This window comes from Cygnus olor, chromosome 3, assembly GCF_009769625.2.
Source record: "Cygnus olor isolate bCygOlo1 chromosome 3, bCygOlo1.pri.v2, whole genome shotgun sequence".
Classification (NCBI taxonomy): domain Eukaryota; kingdom Metazoa; phylum Chordata; class Aves; order Anseriformes; family Anatidae; genus Cygnus; species Cygnus olor.
The window spans coordinates 110,878,920-110,901,011 of NC_049171.1; the positions used below are offsets into that span (position 1 = coordinate 110,878,920).

A 22,092-nucleotide genomic window follows, 5' to 3' on the forward strand; every position below is an offset into this window, starting at 1 on the left:
GTGATGTCTGGACAAACTAATTCTCAAGAGTAGTGGCTGAAAATGAGCAACTTGTAATTAAATATCGAGAGGAGCAGGAGTTCGGGACATACAAATATCTACATAGTTTTTTTTTTTTTTTTTTTTTTTTTTTTTTTTTTTGTCTGACAAAGAGGTGGTTCTGAGCATCCCAAATTCCAAACTCTGTAGTAAGCAAGGAAAGGATGCTTAGATTGGAAGAAAGATGGAATAAAGGGTAATAAAATGTTACCAGAAGTATTTCATATAAGTCTCTTTTGATCACTTCCTCTTTGTAAGTTATCTAGTTTTTCAAACAGAAGAAGTGAGTTAGATATTCTGTGTTGCATCTTAACAGGTCTCTGGTATTATGTAGGCAATTGTTAATTTAAATTGTTAAGAAGAGGGCTGCTGGGAACTGGTAAAAGAGAAAGCAGTTATACTGAAAGAGATTCTACCATGCTGAAAGCAAGTTACTATAGAAAAGCATCATGAATAAGTTTTGGCTCTGAATTTGTTTTAAGATTTTTCTTTAATGATGCAGGCATGAAAATTGGAACATGCTGTTATTGATGGGGAAAAGTGAGATGCGTTGGCAATACAGAGAAGGCCTTAAATCTCCCGTGGGGAAATTAAGATAACCATGAGAAATAAAGTGAAAGATAAGGAATTAAATGTACTAGTGAAAAATGTGAAGTTACACTCATAAATATCCTATTTCCATTGTAAACTCATAATTTAGAAGTTAGATAAGTAGGAGGGAGGCTGGAATGCAGTATTTGCTATGGGATGATTGAGAAATGTGAAGTATCTCTGTAAATGGTATTCTCAGACGTGAAAGGAGATCTTCCCTCTGTAGATTACCCCATGTGCTAATTCTAGCTAACTGTACTCAAGAAGATGAATTTGGAGAAGGGTTCCTAAGATACTCAGAGTTTATCTCCTGTGGGAGTATAGTTTGTTTAGCCTAATATAAGCAAGGCTGAAAGGGAATCAAATTGTTCTAAAATCATGAGTAAAAGGTAGGAAAATGCTACGTTTGAAGTGAGAGCTGGAGAAACCAAAACCAAACAAAAAACCAAACCAAAACAAAAAAACACCATGAAACAAACCTGGAAGAACTTCAAAATATGGAATTAAAAGCCCAAAGGAAGGTGAACAGATATATAACACATTTAATCTGGGAACTGGAAGGTGGTTCCTAGTCATGAAAAAGGTTAGTCCCTGAAACGGCTCTAATAAGAACAGGATGTGCTTTCTGGGCCCTATGCCTGCTTCAAGTCCTCCAATACCATCTGTAAGGATGAAATTCCCATGTCCATGTAGCACACTCTTTGAAAATAGTGTAGTGCTTTTATCTTTTTTAGCTGAGAAGCTAACAAATAACTAACTGTGACTTCATCTGGTTATTGCAGGTGTCTTGAATCCTACCTCTGGAATGATGGCATCAAAATGATGACTTTTATGGTGATGAGTGCTCTAGTCTTTTCTTGGATACTGGCTAAAGTTTATGGTCCTGTGGCTAGGGCAGCTGTTGTTATTACCACCACCAGTGGTTTTGAAGCTGCAATTTTACTGTAGAATTGTAAAAACGTTTTTAGACAGTGATTTTCAGAAAAAAACCCACACAACTCCTGAGCCGTTGTAAGGGGCAATTTTGTTCATCTTCCCAACACTGTTCCTGTTCTTTTTTTTTTTTTTTTTTTTTTTTTTTTTGGTCTCATCTCATCTTGCTCAGCATCTTTCTTAAACAGCTGGGGGAGTTTGTGTGACAACTGGGACTCTAGCAACGTGCCATTGCGCATCCTCTTTTTGAGGCATTTGACTCTGTTTCCAGCTTTTTGCCTTGCCTGGGAAAGATCAGTACCTGGATGAAGGCCAGTTGACTGTAACTGAACCCCTTCCACAAGAGATAAAATGTGGAAAGAGATAAAAATGCCCAGGAATTTGTCTGTCCACAGAGCAAAAAAGCAAGATTTGCTGGCTTTCCCACAATCAGCCAAACTGCCATTAGTGGGTGGATAGAGAGAAACTCTTAGGCTTAGCGCAAGAGTGATAGTTTCTTGGATACTATGGTGATAAACACAGCATTGATACCTACAGCTGTAATTTTTATAAAGCACGTCATTCTGGCTTCTATGTATCCAGGCAATGATAGAAGCTGTGTAGGTTTCAGTGAAAGCAGAGATTGAGTAATTTCTGAGTTATTTTGAAAAAAAAAAAAATCAGCTCAGGTTGAAAGAACAACTGAGCTTTTTATCAACAAACAAACAAACAACCCCCCCCCAAAACACCTTTTACATTTAGATATTCACAGAGCAGGAAAAGCTTTGCTGTCTATGGTGAATAAAACATTCTGTAAGGCAACAGGTAAGAAAAAGGCCAAAGTGCTTCTAATAATAATTAAAGCAGTTGCTAAGCTTTGCTGATTTATTTTGTTAACCTGAGCCACATTTGTGCGTTTGTTTTATTTATTGCAGAATATTGTAATAACAATATCAAAAGAATTTACAGTGGGGTATGCTATTTTACTTTCATAAAAAAAAGAAAAAGTTACAGCAGATGCTTTGAATTTACTGCAGATGGTGGCAAATATTTGCCATACTATAAGGTTACACTACTGGAGTGTCATGACTTATTTGGTAAATCAGTGCATGATTCAGGTGATAATATCTATTAGCTGTGGCTGGCAAAGCTCTTGTGAAAATAAGGACCCAAATACTCAGCCAGTTCTTGCAACAAATGATTTTTTTTTTCTTTTGGAGAAAGAAGTTTATTAACTCTCTCATGTTCCCCTTCCTAACTTGATTGTGAGAACTACTTAGCCTCCACTTTCCCAGAAGCAATGCTCAGCAGGAGCACTGCAGTACACTCAACTGGGCTTCCTCACCAAAGGGGTTTGAGGTGTGTGCCATTTAACAAGCACCTCACTGAATCAAGTGCTGCCTTCTGCAGCTCACTTGGTTGCCTACATGAGTTTGTCCCGTGCAGGAGCCCTTGTGAGGCTGGTCAACGACAGATCTTTCTTCTCTGGAGTTCAGCTGAACTGAGTTTTCTTCCTGAACAGTAAAACGAGGAAGAAGATGCAGAATCCTGCACTTTAAAGCTTTATATAAATGAATTTGAGATAGAGAGGCAGGGAAGTGGCTTTGTGCCCTGGGACTGAGTAAATTATCGTTACATAGGAGACTTGTCAACAAAGTTTCAGCTGGAACTGCATTTTGGTTGCCAGGCCCCTGAGTACCCTTAATGGCCTTAATCAGCCATAGCTGAGGCCTTCCACCCCCCACCCCTCAGCCAGGTGGATCATTTAAGCTCCGTCCTGGGGGCTCAGTCCTCATCTGAGAGTTGTTGGAGAATCACTGCTGTCCAGCTCAGCTGCAGTCATGCCCGTTTCAGGCTGTGGATGCTATTGATACTGACCCATGGACTGATTTCCTGGCTTGGACTTGGGCCTGTCCCGTCACCGTGGACCTCCCTAGTGATCCCTGGGCTGTGTCTGACCTGATTACCCTGGTTTCATCGTGACTCTGACTTGTGCTCTCTGCCTTATCACCGGAAAGTGAGCTCTTAGATGACTCTGGCTGTCACTCTGGGACTGCCCTGCTCATCTTGCTCAGGTATGGTGGGGCTGGACCTTTACTAGTGTGGTCCTTGCTATCATGGGCACTGGTTCCACCTGAGATTATGGCTCCTGTCTGTCAGGAAGGAGCAGAATTGCATGGTACTCTGTTGGCCTAAGTAGTCTTACTCATTAAAAATATGTTGTGTAATTGAGCCCTTCCACATCTGTGGATTGAATCCCGTTTGTGGAAGGGAAGAGTCTGCAGGGTTGTGAGGAGTTGAAGGGCGGAGAGGCGGGATGCCTGTGGGCAGTTCTATTTCTTAATTTGCACATTCTGGATCACAGACTTACTTCCTCACTGCCCACTTGCACAGGCTTGGGCTGCCATTTGCCAAGTCTGTGAGCAAGTGGAAACCGGGGTGATGGTGGAAGTTCTGGTCCTCTTGGAGATGAGGCCTATCCTGCTGCAAACGTTCTGGTGACCTACAATGTGCTCCCAGAGCTCTATCTCTGGCAGATTACAGCTCCTTCCTTCCCTGCCCTTCAGTAGAGATATTGGGAAAGAAATATCATTCAGCTTTGACTCTATCAACCTTGGACCAAAGTTTGTGTAAAACAGACAAATACAAATGGGATACGTGCGTGTTTTCCTCCCTCTTTTTTTTTTTTTTCCTTCCCTCCCAAGAAATGTGGGAGAAAGCCAAATGTGAATAAAGTTGCCTTTATTCCCTGTTATCAGCAGTGCTGTTGCACCTGGTGCTGAGCTTAACGTATGAAAGGACACTGCCACATCCTGTCTGAAATTACGTGAGGCCTTGCTCATGAGGTAATCCTGGGCTGATTGGGAGCAGGAAGCACGGGCCCAATCGTGAGATAGCCAGCTCCCTGTGCAGGCTCGAGACATTTAAGCAACTCAGATAAAGTATGAAAATGTTTAGCTACTTCATCATAGCGAACGGGAACATAAATCCTTTGGGAGAGCAAAAGACATAAAGGATCTACTTTAGGTCATCAGGCTTGTCCCCTAAAAGGTGTGATGATTTCCCCAGGTAGGTGGTGCATCCATAAAGCCTGAGGATGACCAACATATTTGTGTGTTGCGAAGCATGATGTTCTAACTTGAAAAATCGCAAAATGTTTTCAGTCAGACACTGCAATAGGGCTGATCTTTTTTTTTTTACCAGTTAGGTCTAATGTGTGATACTCTGTTGGTGTGCCGGAAAAGGTATTAGAAAACTGGGGGAATAAGAGGGGACTAGAATAAGTTTGGGATAAGATCAGAGAATATGCTCCCTCTTTAAATTAATAACTGCATAATTTGAGATATTGGAGCGCTCGTAGCCATTTACTGAGCTCATTTTGAGGGTAAGGGAATGTGCAAAAGTTAATCTAGTTCAAGAAAAAGTAATCTTGTTATGAGTTAATGCTAGCAATTTGTAGGTTAGTGGATATCCATGAGGAATTGCCTGGTGTTTATGCTATCGAATGTATATCTACATTATGAGAGGAGAGGGATTTTTGATTCACTCCTCTTGCATGTTTTTTAACAGAACAATTGCTGTTAAAAATGTATACTTTAGAGAGGTTTAATTATGTTAATTATCACATATTTTGTTAATAACATTTTCTTTTGAAGATGCCCATTAGAGTTTTAAAGTGTTAATTTACTAGAAAATCAAATGGGAATGCTGTTTGAAATTTCCTTCTAAATTAACTTTACTTACTTTTATGTCCTAATTAAATGGGGATAATAGTATTGGTGGAAATATTACAGAACTGAAATTAGTGCTTAGATACTTTACTTAATACCAAGACTTTAATCTTAATGTAATGTATCTTTTGTTCTAATCAACGTATAGCCTTTGCATTTAATTTACTGATGTGTTTTGATCAAAACATTTAAGTAGGAACATTGCAAGCTATCTTTATGAGGTAGCCCTCTGATATTTTGAGTTCCTTCTGGGTAATAGCTTTTTTTTTTTTCTTCTTCTTATAGCATCTGTAAACTCTGCTGGAAAAAGTGTTGAGGGTTTTTTGGCATTTGAACGTTACCTCATCATAAATTAGGTAATACTTAATGATTCCACTTAAAACAAACTTCATAGTGTTTGCAAATCGGCTTGAGATGGGCAACTCCCTTCAAGTTTGACTGCTGTAACTCTTGGTACTGCCAGGGCCACATAATTTGCCTACTGCATAAGATGTTTACGTTGGTGTGCAGATGTATTGTGTTGATGGAACTATTTCTTTGCAGAAAAAAGGAAGGTATTTCTATGTGTCATGTTTCTGTATTAATAAAACTGCACTAACAGTAGCAGATGTACCAAAAAAATAAGTCAAAAACTTACTGCTAAGCAATTACATTCCTGCAGTGTTGGTATGCACATCAGACTTTGGCGAAAGCTGTGATCAGCTGAATGAAATGGGACTTTCTGCCCCTGATGTGATGGAGCCAGGCTTTCTCTTCATGTGTCTTAAGCCTTGACCAGGGACTTGACTGTTGTTTTTCACCACACAGTTCATTGCCAAATGGAGATTCCCTGGATCATACGGGGATGCTCAGAGGTGCGGAATGCGCAGCAGGAGCACTTGATGGGCTTTCTCTCAGTTTGTGCTTCCCTTAGTGTGACTGGTGACAGCATCTACTCATTGACTTCTACCTGCATGCTTCCTTATGGTAGAAAAGAGGCATTCTGCAATGCTTGGTCTTTGTGTAACTTACTCCTGTTAAAGTCAGCACCTGACAACATTATACAGGAGTATGGTTATCTGAACCCCTCTGAAAAACCTGTTCCCTATTTCATCACTTCGTTTTTGCCATTGCAGAGAAGGTTATGTACTGACAGTTGGGCTTTGGACTTGCATGGCCGTGTTGCACTACGTGTTGTCTGTCATGGGCTGAAGGAGACCCAAGCAGAGCAATGTGACGGGCTGGTGACCAAAGGGGGGCTCTTGTCATAAAAGCAGTGCAAGCTATGTAAACCAAATATCCAATTTGCTCACAAGGGGTAATTTAAGTTACTTTTAAATAGTTAGCTTTTATGGTCAATTGGGTACTGCCACATTACTAGTAATAAGCCATAAATCTATTTGGTATAATATGAGATCATTTTTTAAGACTCTCATAGACTAAATTTTCAGGTAAAGAGGAGAAATTGAAATTTATAATCCATGCCATTTTTTGTGTAATTGTTATTAATAAATTAGCAAGAAAGAGGCAGCAGATGGAATGAATTGTTGTAGTTCATTAATTTGATGATGACTTTCTTTGCATGAGCCAATTATGTCTGTCATTGTATCTCTAAGCTGCAGTAGTGCCCAAAGAAAAGGACGCACAGGCAGGGACAAATCATCTTGGGGATTTCCTGCTTTCTAAGGTGGCTAGAGAAAATTCAGCCTTGGTTCTCACTAATAGTTTTGGCAAAGGTATCACTGAAGCTTGTTGTCAATGCAGTTCATATAGCTCCAAAAACTGGGGTGAAGGAATAATCAGTTCCATTCAGTATGCACAAAACCATGATCTATCTGAAATAATTACCAGCTTTTAACGATAATTTCCAAGTTTGACCTTGGTGTGCTTTCAGGAATGCTTTTCTGAGGGCATCATGCTGCAAGTTGCACAAAAAATAATAATAATAAAAAAAAAAAGCCTGTGTGGTGAAGGACAATAGGAACGAAAATTATTCTTGTGGGACCTGTGGCTCAGGAAAGCTCCCTTTATATATGGCCTTGTGAATTCTTTAATTAGAAGACACTCCACCATCTCATGAGCCCCCCTGTGGTAACATGCTGATAGTTTCATGTGGAATATGGGTTGATTTGCTCTACCTTCAGCCCTTTTATTCTCAACTTGGAGATGGTGGTTGTTTTTCTGTCACACGCGTGCTTCACGTAATGACTGTAGTTTATTACCTGGTAGGTCATATCCTGTATATTTTAAGAACAAACACCTCTGAGATTGTGACTTGGTGGAAGGAGGTGACATGTCATTGCTGTTGTTTTCACTACAGCCTTGTCGAGAAACTAATTACCTTTTCATCTTGGTAAATTCAGAGGTCAGTTTACTACTACTATATCACAACATGACAGGGAACATGGGTAATTAGGTAGGCTGTGTAACCTGGATATTCCATGGATCTCATTACATCTTATTTAGAAAGGCTATAATTTGATTGGTGGAAAATTAAGGCATCTCCTCATGGGTCATTTTATCTTTCTGCAATAATAATTCTTGGCTTGATTAAAAATTGATCCAGTGTCTTAAAGTGAATTTATTATTGCTGCAATCTATCACCCCCAGACAGATAATCTGGTTCCCATCTTTATCTGATTTGAAAAATCTGTCACTTATTATATGTTGTTTTTTTCCCAATCATTTAAATTGATGGTTTGCTGAGGCAAGGCGTGCTACCATAGGCTTCTTGGAGAAAGCATGGACAAGATGTTAAGCCGGTACTTTTTACTGCAAGGAATCCGATACTATGTCAAGTATCGATTGGAACTGTGTTGTGGCATCATTTTCTCTGGGAAAAAAAAATCAAGCAGAAATTTTGGATGCAGAGAAATAAGGACAGACAAGTCATATCGTTGGAGAAAATGGCCCAGGCGTGCTTAGTGTCTGAATGAATTCCAGCCTTGTGTGGTGCAGCTTCTGCTGAGCACAGCTCCTAAATTGCTCAGGTTGTGCACAGGGTCGTCCCAACCCCCCGGCTTTAGAGGACTGAAACCACCTTAGCCATGGAGCTTTGTGCCAGAAAACGGAACCCTTGGGTCAAGTAAGCAGAAAGATACAAAAGTTAGATGGATAAACAGAATCGCAGGGGAAATATTTTCCTCTCTAGTGTTTGACTGAGCTTTGGTGAATCTTCTTCAGGCTTTAGTTTTCATTTGACGTGCCTATATAAAAGCAGAGTTTAAAATTCTGATTGGGGATGCAAAATCATTTTAGAAGACTTTGTTTAAAAAAAAATAAAAATTGTGGTAAACATTAAGGATTTTAAAGTTGGACATGTGCCAAATTCTTTTAATAGCAGCTTTTATAAATAAGATGCACCTATTAGAAGAACACCATGTTTGTGGTGTGAGCAATAGAGAATCACAATGAGCCCTTGTTATTTTAACACGTTCTTTCCAGTTGTCCAAAATATTATTAAAAAACAAGGTCATGTACATCCCTGCCAAGAAACCTAGCACATCTAGGTGTATCTATACCTATGCTTAAAAGTGAATACTGGCAACTATTACATCTGGTCTGATTCCTGCAGCTACCCTGGAGAAAAAAAAGAGGATGAAAGAAGATTGTGCAGCCAGCCTGTTGAGGGGTGTGTGTGTGTGTGAGAGAGAGAGAGAAATGATTATTTAGTCCTGTTGTATGTCTTCAGACTGAGGCAAAAAGGGGAAAAAAATTGAGGTACAATTTTTGGTTGGGTTTCTTGAAGCAGAGTGAAGCCTGAGGCAGCTGTTTCTCTTAGCAAGTTCCCTATTGCTAAAATATGGTGTCTCTTATCAGATAAGCAGTAGTAGTTCTGATCTGGAAGTTCGCAGTTTGGTGTAGAAAGGTCATCTATAAGCTTTGGCAGGAAAAAAAAATCAAAATAATTGATGCAGTAAAGCTTTGGTTACGGAGTGGAAGCTGGCTGATGTGTTTTGGTGTAGTTGATGAGAGTTTTCCTTGCTGATTTCTGCAAGGCTGAGATTTCACCGTGTCTGCGCACACAGTAAAATGTCTCTTCCAACCTTTCCATGGGCTGACTCCTGCCAGCACTGTCCAAATCAGTACCCTCCTAATTCCAGATTGAAATTCCAAAATGTCTTTCTTTTTTGGTCATAACAAAGGACCAACTGCCAAATTAGCATAATCAGAATGAAAATCGCTCTGCTCCTTCAAACCAGACTGCAGGCTGTTCCTGCCTTTCTTGGAGGAACCAGGCTTCCTTCATCCTAAGACTTTTTAAAATGTGAGCTGCAGAATTTTTTGAAATGTGGGTTGTTTGTTAAGCAAGCCCAGTCAGCTCCACTTGCAGGCCTGTGAGGCTCCCCGTGATGCCGGATACTAATCAGAACAAGAGGTGGGACCCTCAGATTTGAGGGAAATGGCATTAGGACATGAAACGTTCCTGCTTGTTCTGTCTGGGTCACTCACCTCATCGTTAGGCACTTAGACCTGGATGCCCTGTGCTGGTCTGGGGAAGGGACTGCTCAGAAAAGCATCGTTCATAACTCATACAGACGCATTGAGGTGAGGGTCCAGCAATGCGTAGCCTTCTGAGGGTGTTGTGATGGGCTGTGTTTCAGTTTAAGACGAAGCCTGCAGGCAGGGGGGTGGTGCTTTGCCAAGTTTGCCGTGGTACTTTGTGCTGTTGGTACGGTCTTGCTGCTGTTAATGCTATCCCCAGAGACCAGGTGCTCGTTATTGTTTGTCCATATTCCCTGTAGAGCTCTCGCTGATTAATCAGGCCTGGCTATGGGACTGGAACGCAGATAAAAGCCTAAGGTGCTCCTTTCTCTGCAGCCTGTACTATTTCTCAGCAGTGTTTGAAAACCCATCCAGATAGGTAAAGGAAGGCAGCTTTAAGCTGGCCAGAAATAGCCTTGCCAGAAGTGCATCGTAGAACAGTCCAGCTAATAGATACGTGATAGGTTTTCCCTGTTGTTTCACTGCAGGTAGCAATAATTGATGCTGCTTTTTGTTTAGTCTCCTTAAAAAACAACAGAAAAATCAATCTAAACCAGGCTTAAGTTTAATTATTAACAAGATGTTTTTTGAAATTAGAGGATGTTTCTATATATTAACAGATTTGTATTTCGAATAAACATCTCCACTTTAGTTTAAAGTGTCTGGAACATATACAGTCAGTGGAATGATTGCCCTTCTGTTCTCATACGGACTTGGTTTCTCCACACAGTAAGTAACAGCAACAGAAAATAGGGACGACAGTAAGGAGTGAGGATAAATAACAATTCATATATGTATTAAAGAAAAAAACAAACCCTGCAGTGTAGTGCATGCTGGTTTTACTGTCCAAATCAGTGTTATGGCCTGTGCTAAGTGCTGCAAGATCAGGTCATAGTTCTGCATCTCCTTTTTAATTATTAATGCATTCTTCTGCTGCCACTTTGTTATAGAATAATTTCTTTATACTTCATACCATTTGGTCTGAATCTAGACTTTTTTCTGACACTTAACATACACGCAAGCGTGTGTCTGGAGCTAAGGAGTCTCATGTTAAACCCTGGGATGTCCAGGGCAGAGATGACATGCTCGGGTGCTCTTCTTTGTCACCTCTTACGCTGCAGACTGCTTGTTCCCGTGGGCTGGCTAGCTGCGTTTAGGATGCTGCAGTGCCATTCTGCTTGTGCTGATAGAAAATGTGTTTACAGCAGAAATCATACGGTAAGTAACATTTTGTAAATACAAGTTTTATAAAAGGCTGTGTTTTTTCTTTGCAGTTGTAATGGTGTTTTTAATCTTCTTGCACTAGAGGCATGCCTGTGTTTGTTCCTATCAAATTTTGGTACTTCGTGTAGTGGGTAAGTCTTCCGAAGTGTGCAGACCAAAGGGCTTCAGTGGGAGATTGCTGTGCCTGTGCTCTCCTGAGCACTGTGTAAGTAACTTAGCTTCCTAAACCCTTCTTCAGGCTGTTAGGCAATTGCATTAGCAAGTGTTGGTCTGCATTTTCACTCTCCTCCTCCGTAGCTGTGACTTCCTCACTGAAGGAATACCCACGAACATCTGTCTTCTGTCTTGTCTAATTAGATGGGCCTTCTCAATCATTGTCGGGTCAGTTGTCCTGTCCATTTCTTCTCGCAAGCAATAAACGAGGAAAGGTTCTTGCTATATTCATAATCAGCAGTGATAGCAGTGAAGAAGGGAGAGGGGAAAATGGTTCACAGGGTATTGAAACAGATGCTAGCACTGAATGCTGTGGTGTGTCTGAAATCAAATGGATCTTTCTCTACCAGCCCTCCTTCCATTTGTTTATAACTGTTCTCCAATCACGAGAACTAATTATTACATTATATAGTTTCACTTATCCCTCGCGTATAAAGTATTTTCTGCACTCGGAAACTTCTGAACTGCAGAGAAATCTGGTAATCTCTGTACAAACCCCCAAAAGTGATCCAAGCACAGATAAATAGTGTTAGTGGTACCGTATGCCCTGAGAACTCTAGCCTGAGCAGAGTCAATTGTACTGGGACATCAGTAAACGTGTTTTTCCAGGCAATACCAGATATTGGGAAAGGTTCCAACTGATTCAAGGTAAAGTGGAGTTTTTTGACTACAGTGTTAGATACCACTGATGACCTCAGGGTATTGAATTTCATTGGATATAAGACTTTTGGGGAAGGAAAAGAAAGGGAAGAATTCATTATTAGAAAATGAAGTATGGAAATTCATGATCTGTAATTTTGCATGAGCATATAGTGCTTCTTCTGAGGAACTCTTCTAGCACCTATGTAACCCATCTGAAATACCAAAGGAAGCATTCTGCTGGATCAACAGATTTTCTGCAGGGCCTGAAACACACAAAATACCCCTACATCTCCAGCCACCTTGGGAGTGTCTCTTTGGCAGATCCCACCACCTTGATGTGTCTTGCTATGATCCTTTGAAGCGTTTATAGGTGTTCTCTGGGCCCATCAGAGGTGCATGTAAACAGTGGTTTCCTGTAAATGCAGCAGTTTTGTAAGTGTTATATGAGACAGAAAATATCCTTGTTGGGGAGACATCCAACTTTGGTGTATTTGTTGTTTCTTCCTCTCCCAGATGGTTCTTCAAAAACAATTTTGTGGAAATAGGTGGTCGAAGACCATTGCAGTGTGCTCTGAAGTAGAGAGTAGCTGGGCTGTACGGAGGCATGAGTGATGGTGTGAAGCTAGATAATATTAGTCTGCTCTGAACTCCTGTTGAAAGGAGAGCCTTAGGTTAGGTTTTCGAAGGCCCTGTCAAATTGAGCCTTGACCATCTAGTGAGGCAGATTCCTTCACTTCTCTGGGTGACCTATTTCTGTCTTCACCATAAGGACAAGTGCACGCTATTTTTTTCCTTATTCATTCAGAATTTGCTCTGAAGCAACTCTAGTTGTCTGTATGATATTTGGCATGCTCTTTGCTGCAGTGATGAAAGATAGCCAGCTGTTTAAAAAACTTTGATCTATTTGAGAAGAATGTATATTATAAATAAACACGTGAATTGGAAATGTATGTTATAAATGAGCACATAAATTGGAACATTTAGGAAATCTTTGATCATGAAAATAGACTTGACTATGATTTGAAATTATATCTTGGGCAGCAAAAATGCTCATTTCTAAAGCACTCAAGTTCAATTTCTCTTACTAACCATGGCGATGATGGAATGATATCGCCTTGTACATTACAAAGCTTTAAATTCACGTGTTGATACCAACAGAAATATTAACAGTATTTTGCAGATTTTCCTTCCTTAGTACAATGCAGACTTGCTTTGTGTGCACGGTCTCCTATCGAAGGCATCCTGACAGTTGTTAAATCTCAGATCTGTTCTTCTGTATTGCTCTGAGTTAAGAGACACAGGCAAAGAGGAAAAGAATAGAAGGCAAACTTGAGCATTCAGGAAGAGAAATGAAAGCCATTCTGGGGAGCAGAAGCTGCAGAATGAAAGACTCACAGCAGCGGGGAAGAGATTTGTCTGAGGGGACAGGCAATAAAACCATGTCAGAAAAGTGCAGGGAGCAGTGCAGAAGAAGAAATGGATGAAGGCAACTGTAAATTGATTCCTTGGTTTCCTGGAGATGTGCAATCTGAATGATTAACTGCAAAATCTGCAATTTGATAGATCTGGTGCGATAAAAGAAGGATCGCGTCACACTAATGAAGCAATGCGTGCTTTGATTAATCCTTTTTTTCCCCTTGTAAGTTTTGATTTTTGTCTAAATGCATCACTGCCAAACTCTGTGTTCGCAAGGCTAAGTTTAGATGTGAAATCCTTGCTGTTGCATGGTGCTGGAAGGCATGGTGCATTTCCAGGAATAATGTCCCCTTTTGATGGTATGCTTTGGAATGGCTAATGTGATTGCATCAGCTGTGCAAGAACTGTGTTGAACTTGATTTTTAAATATATCAAGGAGTTTCTCTTTAGACTCAGATGACGTTCGATCAAAATACTGCTGGAGTAACAAGAATGAACTGCTTGGTTGTGTTCTAGGCCTTTGTAGTGAACGTATGCTCTGTCAGGTTGTAGAAGTGGAGCAGGCTAGGGTATTTTTAAACTTGTAACAGCGGCCAAGGTTTCTGCCTTCCCTGAGCTGTCTGCCTTAGTAAGTCCTGGGAAGTGACAAGGAGATTGTATTCCTTTCTCCCTGGGGAGGAAAGGGTAGCTATTCAGTTGGGGAAGTTCTATTACCTTCTTCCTTTTTTTTTTTTTTTTTCCTCCAAGGAAACTGGGTATTTAGTATTTGTCTTTTTACAAGCATTGACTTTGCAAGGTAGGAGATAAATGGTTACTTCGTGTGAGCCCTGCCTCAGTATGATGCTGCTTAAGTCCATGACTGAATTCCTGGCTGGGGTTTCCCATTTTCACATGATTTTTCATTTGGTGCTCATCAGCAGCACGAGTAGCACCTCCAAGCAGAGCATTAAGCAATGTGTTCAGCATTTCTCCCTTGGGGAGAGAACAGATGATACGAGAAATAGTCACTGGAGCGTGGTTCACTTTTTTTTATTTATATTTAAGGCAGTGACGTTTGCTGCCTCTTTCTGAGGGTGCTTATTGCCTGGGCTGCACTGGGGAATGATAACCTTGTATTTATTTGCTTGCACCAGAGAAGTCTGTTACCAAAGTAGTCATCCTTGATGTTTTATCCTGTGCCTTTAGTGCCTTGCACTCATGGCCTTGGTGACGAACACAATGACCTGTGAAACCCAGCGGTCTGTGAGAACAGCAATATGCAAGGCTGCTTGGGTTGACTCTTGGAATTAGCATTTCTCACCTGGTGTCGCAGTTTGTTGCACCGATTAGTCCTTCTGTATCATTCAAGGCATCTTGTCTTTGTGTTGCTATGAAATCAGTGCCTCATCTATTGATAAATTTGGTCTAATCCCTCCTACCTCTGTTCCACCTAAAGAACATAAAGGATGTGAAGAAGCTTTACGCTTTCTGCTTTGCAGCTGAGAATTTTATGGGTATAAATCTATCTGACTTGCTTTTGCAGTTTGTATCCATTATAAAAATACAAAACAAATTTGGGCAGCCTGATGCTTAACTGCTTCCTGACCTTTGTCTTTAGATTCATTTGTACTCAGCTTGTTATGCAGTTGTGGTTTTCAGTTCAGACTACAATTTGAGCAACTTTCCAGCCCCAGCCCTTAATGAAGATGTTTACCTGACTCGCATCTGCGTGGTGTGACTTGCAGTCTTGGCTGAGTGGAGGAAGGCCCAAGGCTGGCCTGCCAGAGGTGAGATAAATTGGGACTGAAATCCGCTGGGAGAGCCTGAGGTGTGAAAGCTGTTTTGCTGTGACTAGCTCTCATCAGTAATGATAACCCCTCAATTTTGTGCCACCTAAATTCACCCAAAATTATATGCTAAATATAAATATTCATTTTATAAATATGCATGTTAATTAAATATACATTTATTTTAAATGCATGTGTTAATTATACATGTTACATCAGATCACAATTAAGTCAATAGAAATTGGAGATTTGCATATAATCATGCTTGTATACTAATCAGTTGTCAGTCTAGAAAGCCATTTTCTGCATCTAGACAGAATATAGAACTTGGTCCAGCCATCAGTTCAAAGACTCAAGCGGCAGCCCCAGTTCTTTTGTTTGTATGCATTTTCTCCCTAGAAAGGGACAGGAGGAAATGCAGCTCCTCTTTTTCAGTGCGTAAAGGATGCTCAGTATTTCCTGTAAGTCTTACTCTGCTTCTTCCAGGAGCCAGGTTGAATCCAGATTTTGTCCAAATGAGGTTACTCCCCTGGTGTGTCAGGCTATGGTAAACCTACCTGAGCAATTTCATTTGATGTGGAATGCAAATGCTCTGTGAGAAGCACACATTGCTCTTCTGGTGGGCTTCTTAAATATAACTTTGCCTGACCCCAGGGCTCCTGGGAAAAATGAGCGATACCTCTTGGTGTACTGATAGTTATGGTTATGTTGTCTTGTCTTCCTGAGCAGCCTGTTGCAGTGAGAGTTTGGTGTGGTTCAGGTGACTTCTGGGGCTGGGTTAGGACTTGTTATCATCATAGAGCACTGCTCCGGCAGAACAATTTGCAGGTTAAAACTCATCAAGATATTAAAGCAAGCCCTGTTAAATGCACCTATTTCATCAGTCATTTGAATGTTTAAAGTATTTTCTTCAGGTACCAATGACACCATTACTTGCTTGCTGTAATATGTAAATCTACAGAAGAAAATAGGTCACTCTTTAAATTGTCTTCTTGTAAGGATGTAATTAAGCTTCATTAAGACAATTACTGTACTCTGTAAGTATCTGCTGATTTTTTTTTTTAAAACAATGTACTTTCAGGTTTTGACAGTGATATAATTTCCTATGTATTATATTTTAATTAAAAACACCAGTAAATAGTCTTAAAGCCAATTGTGTGATAATTTGAAAGTAACTTGCAATTCTGAAGTAAGGTAGTCTGTAGTAAGTTAATAACATGGGGAAGGGGAGAGAAAAATCCTGCTGATTATTCAAACCTACAGTCCTGGTAAATCACAATCCTGAGCCAGATGCTTCTGCTTGTGTTTGGGTCTGCATCTTATATCCATCAAAGTGATGATCTGTTTGGTTGTAACTTCAAGCATCCTAGAGGTTTTGTTGGTGCTGGGAAGGATGTCTATAATTTTCACGTCAGCATTGTGACTTTGGTCAGTCTCTCCTAAAAGTCTCTCTCAAATTTCTTTTAAGTGTAAGAAGTCAGATGAACTGAAAAGCTCAAGGACTAGAAGGTGGCATAGATTTCACAAAAGCTTCAAAAGGTCCAAAAAACATCTGGAACTCATATCTACCTCTCAAAATGGGAGAGAGCTTGTAGAAAGCAGCTACCTTGCCATGCCCAAAAGGTTAATGAGAATAAGAGAATCAAGGAAGCGTGCATGTGTGCAAGAAACATAGGATGAAATGAAAATGAGATTCCCAGTCAATCTGTTCTACTCTAGTTCTCAATACCATTAGAAGGTTTTTAATGCCTAACTTAAGACCATTGTTCCTCTGTCTTGCCCCCAGCAGTTGTGGAGTACAGATGATTCCTTCCCTGCTTGCCTCCTTGTCTGAGGGGTGAACAAGCTCTTCAGTTGCATGCATTGCTTGTGAGACCTCAGATTATCCTTCCTTTGGAGAGTCACACAGCAGGAAAAAAGCAACTCTAAGAGAAAGGGTTTGTGAGGTGGTGAGGTAGGTCCTCTACTGCATGCCTGGAGAGAGAGAGCAAATGCACTGCTGTTGAGAAGGAAGAGTTGAGTATCTTGCAGTGCTCATCCATTCCACTGGGGTAGTACATGAGGCAAAAGAACAAGCTTTGAGAGAAAGAGTGGTTGACGGTTCAGAAGTGAGCAGAGGAGGAGGTGAAATGGAGTAATATTTACCTTTGTAGAAGACTATTCTCCTATATTTTACTAGTAATTTTTGTGTTAAAGAAGGAAATGCGGTAGGCATGTTTTCAAGTTCCATCAGAGCTGATGGTGTTATAGCTGCAAGGGAATTTCTTCAAGTGAAGAGAGAGGGTGTTAGCAGGACAACTGTAACCTGGCAAAAAAAAAAAAAAGTTGAAAGTGAGTTGTTTGCTAGAGGGAGGCTGTGAGAGGTAGTCCTCAGGGACAGAATTTTTGCCTTGGTCTTATTTAATGTTTTCACAAATTACAGGACGTAATCTGTTGAAACTCACTAATGAAATCTGCAGCTGATGCAAAGATAGATGTACATCTCATCATGAACTGGACAACCTTGACATTGAGGAGGGAATGAAACAGGACAATGTTGTCGCATTAAACTTAAAATTATGAGTGTAAGAATTATAACTTTTCCCACAAGTAGGAAATGTCATGCTTGAACAAAATGGTGGAGACGGACCTACATGTGTTAAGTGTTCTCCTGACACAAAAGTAACATAATATGACTTATTAATGACCGGGGTAAACACAAGCCTGGGATGTTACTAAGAAATTTTTGTGGTGGGAATGCTGTTGAAAGCAGTGGGAAGAAAATGTGTGTAAGTACTGTTCACTGTTTTGGTCACCCATGCTCAGGAAGGAAGAGTTCAGACAGGAGCACATGCATAGAAGTTAAGGAGAAGAAATAGAGGTCTCCTTTTACAAGGGAATGCTACAACAACATATGTATTTAGTCCAGGTAAAATCAAGGAAATGTGACCTTTATGTAACAAATAAGGAAAAGGTTCAGAATAGGAAGAGAACTACTTATGATAAAGGATATGTCCTTTATTTATGATAAAGGATAGCTATAGATCAGCCAGGAATAACCTCTTTCCTTTATAATCTTCCATGAAGCCTTCAATATGCATTTGCTTTCCATGAGGCTCTCATACATGAAATGTCTTCTGAAATTCCCTGCCACCTCCTGGCTGCTGTGAGGGGTCAGCACAGCATCCCCTTTACAGGCTAGATTTGAGGATGTGTGTGTGGGTCCACTTAGAGTCCATTTTCTTCTGTAGAAACATCTGCGGAGGGATTAATTCACATGCACACAACTGAAAGCAATGCCTGGAATTGAATCTGGCATTACAACAGGGAAGATCACCCCCTTGCACACCTGATTTACCACCTAGCCTAAGGACAGGCAGAGTCTAATCTGGTCACTCTGGAGACCACAGCACCCAGAAATCCTCTTCTGAGGGTGCTGCTATCTGCAGGATGAGCAGTAAAGACAGAATTTAAGGGAAGCAAAAGGAGTGCGTCAAATTACAGGTTTGTAGCTGACTACTGCTAGTCAGTCAATTTTACCCAATTTGCACTCATGAATACAGATTTTTTTTTCCCTTTTCTTCTTGATGCACAGGTGCATCCCTGCTGCACCAGGCATATTATTTCAGGCTGCTGTGAAGATGTAGCTGCCAGGATAAGTTGCTACAGTTAAATTGTATAACTATATTATGCAAGGCACACAATATTCATACCTGCAAATACTCATTTATAAAAATTATATGCAGAGTATGGGTACGTGCATAAAACAAACTAACCAACTGCCTGCTACCTATTTTGCCATTTCTGTCCTTTCCTTTCCTTTAATCCTGAACCTCCTTAAGAGTTCAGGATAACATCTTTAAAATAACATTTGGGCGTTTAAATAAAACTTTTGCTGTTCCCTGCAAGGAAGAGTGTTGTAACTCTTACAGTCTTGATAGGAATCAGTCTTTGGTCCTTACTGGAACATATGATGAACTGTATCTGTTTATAAATCTGAGACAAACAGCAGGAACATCTCTGGTACCACTGAAAAAATGAATGCTGTAGACTTCATTTTAAATGTAGGTAGTAGAAATGTTACTGTTGGTGCTTACCTAAATTCAAATCAGGTCAATATGTGAGACAGCAAGATGTGGGTTAACTGGTGGTGTTTTTATTTTTTCATCTCTTTTTTACTTAATGGATGTGGTTTAAAAATGTGTATCCAGATACCATGTCAGATATATTTTGATTAAACTTGCATTCTGGGCATGTTCTTGGAGGTACTAAGCACCCTGAAATCTTTTGACATCTGTGGGAGCTGTAAGAGTTCAGCACTGAGCAGAAAATCAGGCCCTTTGTGTTTTGAGAATGCTAATCCATTGTTATGGTTTCCTTTTAAACTGAAAATAAACACAATGTGTGTGCTGTTAACTTAGACAGGTGCTAGAGCCGACAGCTCGAGGTTTAAGGGCAGGGGTCAAGCAATCAAAAGTGGCCCTCTCTTGCATAGATCATCAAACAGGGAGTGCATCAATGGGCTCAGTGGAGAAGGCTGGAAATTAATCAGCCCTCGGTGTTTAGCCATGCTGATTATATACTGGCAAAGTGAGCATGAGATGACAGGCCAGAGGAGCTAACGTAATAGGAGTTTGTTCCCAACAAAGGCAGGAAAGAAAGATCAATTTGCAATATTCTTTTCTGTACCCATGCAACAAAGCAGAAACATGAAAGCAGAACATTAAGGGATGCTCCCTATGAACTGGACAAATCAATAAACATCAGTGGTAAGGGGGGAAGAAAAAAGTTTCTCGTTCTATTGTGTACCCTGAGGCCTTTTCTGTCTTTGTGAAGTGCTGAGTAGCAGTGGCCTCTGTCATGTTTCCTTTCACCTACACGGTGTCATCTGCCTCAGTCTCAAGGTGAGTGCTGATTTGCACCACCTGAATGAGTTGCGTGTTTAAGGAAATTACTGCCTTTTGGGGAAGAGAGGGTGGGAAATGACAGGCTCTGCAGAAGATGTGGTGGCAGCTCAGAGCACAGCTCCATTCCAGTATCAGAGCTGGGGCTAGAAACAGGGGTTTGGCACTTGCACCAGCTGAAAGATTTCAGTGGTTTCGAAGATTTTATTCCAGTGAGTTGTATAAAATGCTAAAAGCACATGTTCAAGCATGTGATTACTCCTGTTGAAAGAAAATATGTGCTTTACGATGCCCAGGTAGTGTGCTTCAGTGGCAACAGGATGAACAGTCTCAGGTATAAACTCAGAGGCAAGGTCACATTCCCAAAGATGGGGGCTTTCCCCATCTCTGCGTGCCCCCCTTCAGGGGGTGTAAAGGTGGCTGGTTCCTTCCCCTGAACAGGAACACGGGGGACCTGGGAAGGGGACAGGACCTTCAGGCACATGTGTAAGCTCGAAAAATACCATTGAGAGCAAGATGAGGAGGGGTGGGCTGAACATCTCTGCTATATATTTCGTAATCGCCCCCTGCTTCTGCAATTCCTTAAAATATAGAATACGGGCGTTTTGTTTCCGGTTGTTTCAGGTTCCCCAGGAGAGAGCAGCGTTTATCAGAATACATCGCTTCCACTTGCTCTTCACTTTTTGCAGCCAAATAGGGCATTCACTGCTGTCACTGCTCTTCCCCATGGCTTGCTGCTAGGTGACACGGGTGGAAGCGGGGAGCAGAGAGGTCGGGTCAGCCCAGTCCATAACATGTGCTGGGCTGGGGGAGCAGCTGCTGGTACTGGTGATGCCAGTGGTAGCTGCAAAGTACTTTTCTGGTGAGTGAAAATGAGCTACAAAGAAATTTAGTCTCAAAAAGATGCTTGTGTTTGTCAGCAATTTTATTAAATTGTTCTGGTATTTAGGAACTGTTTTTCTCAGTTCCCAAACAGGGTAAGTCAGCCTGGTCGGTCCAGCCAGGAGGAGTGCAGAGCATGCTGAAAAGAAAGAAAGCTCAGCAGATGCTGAAATGGGGTTTTGGCATCTCCTGCAAGCAGGTCACTTACTTGCAATCCCAAACAGGTCATCACCAAGTTGAACGTGACAGAGATGTCACGGCTAAGTCGTGGGTAGGAAGGAGATGAGTTTCGTCCGATGGCTTTCTGGCAGATTTACAGGATGAATATATTCGCAAAAGGTTACGAAAGACCAGTAGTCTGCTTCTTTAGAGAAGAAGAGTTTTTGCTTTTTGGTTAGAGAACTGAAGAATGAATTTATTTATTTTACTTTAGCATTCCATTTTGTGCCGCCTCATTCACTTAAGGCATGTACTGATTTTTTTTCTTTGTAGCGTACAACTGTGGTTTTCCAGCAATTGATAAGGGAGAATGTGAGGTATTCAATTGTTAGATTAGAAAGTAATGTCCCATCTACATGAACTGGAAGCATGTGTGAGACTTAGGGTAGCAGGGTATTTCTGCTAAAATAAATAGCAATTAAATAATTAAAATTGAGGGGGTGTTTTATTAAATATATTGTCATCTTCAAGGTTTGTAGTTCCTGGAAAGGAAAGTCAGGGCCATGTGTTATTCTCTAGGGAGCTCTTCACAATGAGAATGGTAGTCATTTTTTTTTATTTAAGCAAAATAAGCTTTCCCTTTACAGTGGATTCAATAGTTCTGCTTATTTACCCAACCAGATGAAATCTGGGCAGACTAGAATAAATTGCATAAGATTTTCAGTGTTGGGATAGGGGGAAGTTCTAAGTCACTTCTGAACAGGGATGTTGAAATCCTAATGTTGCTTAGGTACACTTGAAAATGTTGCTTGCTTTGTCTTTTCAAACAATAATGACAAAAAAACAAACAAAGAACCTTTTGATTATGTGTTTAGTTAAAAATGAAATGGTAGTGATAGCTGGTCTATTAACCTAACAAGTGTTCAGAGTTTTTAAATGGATAAATGTGATCAGCTGTTTCACCTGTGCAAAAACCACAGCCTATTGAAAAATGCCTTTGTGATCCTCGGTTCTACCATCACTTCATTACTTAATTTCACTTAAATATTGCGGCTTTTCCATGTGGATTTGTAGATGTTTTGGCTATTGCAATGATGATGGAACTGAGATTAAATTGGAGGAAAGGATCTGGAAAGAAGTGAAGGCAGAGGGACCAAAAAGCAGTGGTGC

General features: G+C 40.6%; 1 long non-coding RNA gene across 1 annotated transcript in view; it reads left to right on the forward strand.

Annotated features, from left to right (window-relative positions):
- Positions 1 to 3,263: 3,263 nt before the first annotated feature.
- LOC121068130 overlaps positions 3,264 to 22,092 on the forward strand; it is a 37,499-nt gene continuing 18,670 nt past the window's right edge. The window contains exon 1 of the long non-coding RNA XR_005818639.1: positions 3,264 to 3,617. This is a non-coding gene — a long non-coding RNA (uncharacterized LOC121068130). The remainder of the gene's footprint in view (positions 3,618 to 22,092) is intronic.